This window comes from Cornus florida, unplaced genomic scaffold, assembly GCF_030987335.1.
Source record: "Cornus florida cultivar Cherokee Brave unplaced genomic scaffold, ASM3098733v1 CherokeeBrave_3.0.0_Hap2_Chr10, whole genome shotgun sequence".
In the NCBI taxonomy this organism is placed as follows: Eukaryota; Viridiplantae; Streptophyta; class Magnoliopsida; order Cornales; family Cornaceae; genus Cornus; species Cornus florida.
Genome location: NW_026775580.1, coordinates 57,489,710 through 57,494,063, shown reverse-complemented (window position 1 = coordinate 57,494,063; position 4,354 = coordinate 57,489,710). Strand labels below are relative to the sequence as shown.

The 4,354-nt window shown below is 36.9% G+C and overlaps 1 pseudogene; it reads left to right on the top strand.

Annotated features, from left to right (window-relative positions):
- Positions 1-3,870: 3,870 nt before the first annotated feature.
- LOC132280392 (small nucleolar RNA R71) lies at positions 3,871-3,969 on the top strand (annotated as a pseudogene).
- The last annotated feature ends 385 nt before the right edge of the window (positions 3,970-4,354 follow it).

Sequence of the window (4,354 nt, the reverse complement as noted above, 5' to 3'; positions counted from 1 at the left end):
ACAGGCATTGGGCATGTATGAGATAACATGGAATCACATAAGAGAGTGTGTGAAGTGAGGGATGCAAAATCTGTGAAGTTTGATCGATCGCTAAAATATGAGATTGATCTCTATGAGATCAATCTGAGAAAAGTTTAATCGATCTTGAAATGATCGATCTGAGAAAGTTCGATCGATCGAATTAGGACGGGAAATTCGAAAAGTCATAGATCTGTGATGTGGAAGGCACGGGGGCACCCAAGCAAACTTGTGGGGCCCTCTCACACATCAACAACACGATATGGGTCACTTGTTTGGCCCGTGACACTCAAAAATCAATTAAAAATGAAATATATATACAAAACTATATATATATACATACTTATACAAGGAAAATCATGGAAACTTCAAATATGGTAAGATTCAGACATAGTAATCCTAGATTTAACGTGGTAAGCATCACAAATGGGTAGATTGAAAGTCAAAATCAAGGGGAGAACTCGGAACTTACCAAATAGGGAAGAGAGGAGTGGAAATCGCGAGATGGACGAGATCTGAGATGAAGGAGAGAGATTCGAGCCTCGGGAAGGTCGCCGGAGGGCTCGCCGGAGATGGGAGAGAGATGGGTTGTAGCGGCGAGGGTTGGGGAGGTCTATAGATCGATCTTTGAATCGATCGAATGACCCTAGGGTTTTAATTTTAAAAACATTTCCTGACAGGTTCAATCGGTCAGGGAAATTTTCCGATCGTTCGAACAAGATCAATCTTAAAAATGTTGAGATCGATCTCACCTCGACAATTTTTTATTTTATTTTAATATATATATATATATATATATATGAATATTTACAAATTAAAAATTGAAATTCAAAACATTTTTTTAGATTTTTGGAAAAATAACATAAAATACAATTTTTTTGGGATTTTTAGAGAATATATAAATTTTTGGATTTTGAAAATTTTAAAATGAAAAGAAAAGTAGAAATTAAAAATAAAAAATCTTTAAAAATAAAATAAAATAAAAATCTTTTTAAGGTTTTTAAGATAAGATAAAATAAAATAAAATAAAAACAACAATGCAATCAAAGTCAAAATCAAGGTCAACAAAAAGTAGAGATCAATCAAACTGAGATCGATCGAAAAGGTACTTCGATCGATCGAACAGGTGAAAACCTGTAGAGAAGTTCGAACGATGCACAGAGAGGCCTTTTTCATAAATCTCAAAAACTTTCTAAGTATGGAGTGAAGATCGATCTAAGAAAAAGTTGGATCGATCTAGGAACTTTCAGATCGATCCAAAGGAATTCTCGAACGATACACAGAGGGCTGATTTATGCAGGAATTCTCAGATTGATGGAATAGAGCAATGATTGGATACAGGGATGAGTGTTCGATCGATTGAACCTCTTTTGAGATCGATCGAACTTAGACAAAATGCCTATTTTCAGATTAAAAGTGCATGCATACTTAATCAAAATTCCTTGCCAAGTGTATGAATTCCAAAACATATCTAGAAGACGCAAGAAATGAAAGATAAAATAGAAATAAGGGAGGAATAAAGTCGTAAACCCTACGAAGCATTTTCTAGTCTTTAACGTCTCTAGCAATACGTTGGGCTCTTTTAACCTGGATCAAACATCTTGTAATGCATCCCCTCCTTGTCGGGGTGATAAGTACTTTGAATTCCATCCAACAAACGGTTCCCTAAAGAACTTGTTGGATTAAGTTCAAAGGAATTTGTTGGTCCTTTATCAATGTGATCTTTGGGCTTCCATGCCCTTTCAAAGCAAGATTTTGAAACATCATTTTTTGAATTCAAGGTTAAAGATGAACTTTTTGAAGTTTTGGTTTTAAGCAAAGACTTCGTTCTTTCACATTCATTGTCTAGACATTTTTCTACATCATTCATTTTTTCATGCTTGTCAAATGAATTTAGGGTCAGATTAAAGATATTCAACTTCACTTTCATATGCCCAAATGAAATTTTCATTACCCCCGTCCTACAATTGATGTTAGCAATTGAGGTTGCCATGAAAGGACGGCCAAGGATAACGAGAATTTGGCTCTTGGGATTTGGAACCGGTTCCGTATCAATGATAACGAAATCGAACGACAAGAATAATTTATCAATTTTAATCAAGATATCCTCAATGATACCCCTAGGCTTTTTGATGGATCGGTCGGCAAGTTGTAAAACCACCGACGTCAGTTTCAAGTCTCCTAAGCCTAAAGGCTTTTTGATGGATCAGCGGCAAGTTGTAAAACCATCGACGGCGGTTTCAAGTATCCTAAGCCTAACTTGACATATACCGAGTATGGAAGAAGATTAACACTTGCTCCTAGGTCTAGAAGAGCCAAATTAGTGACATGGTCACCAATGATGCAAGAAGTAGTAGGCGAACCGGGGTCCTTAAACTTTGGAAGGGTGTTATGTTGCAAGATTGAGCTCGCTTGGTCGGTTAAGACCACTTTCCTAGGTGCTTGGCTCTTGTTCTTCTTCTTTTGGGTGCAAAGATCTTTTAAGAATTTGGCATAAGCCAGAATTTACTTAATTGCATCCAAAAGTGGAAGATTAATCTTCACTTGCCTAAACATTTCAATAATTTCATTGGTCTTGGTCTTTTGTTTATTAAGATAAATAGATCCTTTCAAGGCATCTGGAAATGGAGTTCTTGGCTCAAAAGCTTTTTCAAAAATTTTCTTTAAAGAGTCTTCAACACAAGAATTTTTAAAATCCTTTTTCAAAGCTTTGTTCAATTCTTCCTTCAAATCAATTTTGGACTCACTTTTCAAATCATTTTCTAACACTTTCTCATTTGAATGATCATGCATATGCAATAAAGGAGGAATATGATAAGAAACGGGACGGGTGTCAACTTTTGGTTTCACCGGTTCACTCTCTTCATTGGACACACCTACTTTGTTGTCCACAATCTTCCCACTTCTCAAGGTTGTCACCACATTGATATGCTTAATTTTGTGTCCTTCAGATGAGGAATGAGTCTCCACAACACATTGTTGCTTTGGTGGGGCATTCAAAGGCATCTTCCCCTTCTCTCTAGCATTTAAGGTACTGGCTATTTGCCCTACTTGGGTTTCTAGCTTAGCAATGGATTGAGAATGAGAATGAAGCAATTGAGTGTTCGCCTCTAGAGTGCCTAGAGCGGTCAAAACTTTCTCTTCAAAGGCGGGACTCCTAGAATTTCCTTGGGAATATGATGGTTGATTAGGAAAATGAGAATTAGAAAATTGATTGCCATGTGATTGAAATGATGATGATTTAAAACCTTGGGAACCTTGGCCTTGCATTGGTGGCGGAACATAATTCCCTTGAAAACTACCTTGGGGAGGGCTTGAGCCTTCCCCTTGGCTTTTCCAAGAAAAATTTGGATGGTTCCTCCAACTTGAATTGTAATGAGTGCCATAAGGATTATTCCCTTGATTAACAAATGTAGCATTGACTTGCTCATGGGGCTCGCTTTGCACATGTCCATGGGGACAATTGGAAGTAGAATGCAAGACATTTGAATAAGTCATGCAAGATTCATTAGATGCACGATGGTGAATATGAGTAGGGGAGGAAGATGCTTGATTTACCAAATTTTGGTTGATCAAAAATTGATCAAACCTTTGAGACAAGGATTTCATCTTGGCGGCTATGTCATTGGAGTTGTCAACTTGATATAAGCCGACATGCTTCCTTCCACCTAGGTTTCTACCATTTTTAGAAGATAAGGAACTATGCATGGAATTTTCACTCATACTTTCATACAATTGCCACACATCATTTTCATGCTTATCAAGATAAGACCACCCATGGATGCATCAACCATACCCTTATGATTATCTGGTAAACTTTCAAAGAAATATTGGACTAGTTGCCACTTATGTATGTCATGATGAGGGCACTTTCTAAGCAAATCATTAAACCTTTCCCATGCCTGATGAAACATTTCCCCATCCCCTTGAGAAAATTCTCTAATTGAAGTTCTCATGGCATTGGTCTTAGAAATCGGATAGTACTTTTTCAAGAACTCTTGCTGCATTTTCGCCCAAGAAGTTATCGAAAAAGGCCTAAGATTGTTGAACCAATATTTTGCCTTGTCTTTAAGGGTAAAAAAAAAAAAGTTTAAGTCTTAACACTTCTTCCGGCATGTCCGTGTATTTGACGGTGGAACACACTTTAAGAAACTCATCCAAATGCTTATAAGATTCTTCACTAGGAAGTCCATGATAGTTTGGAAGCATTTGAATAGTTTATGGTTTAATTTCATAGTGATGTGCTCTAAATAGAGGCAATTGAATGCAAGTGGGTGCATTGTATTCATTAGACACATAATGCTCTCTTAATGCAATGTGAGGATTCACAATTGGT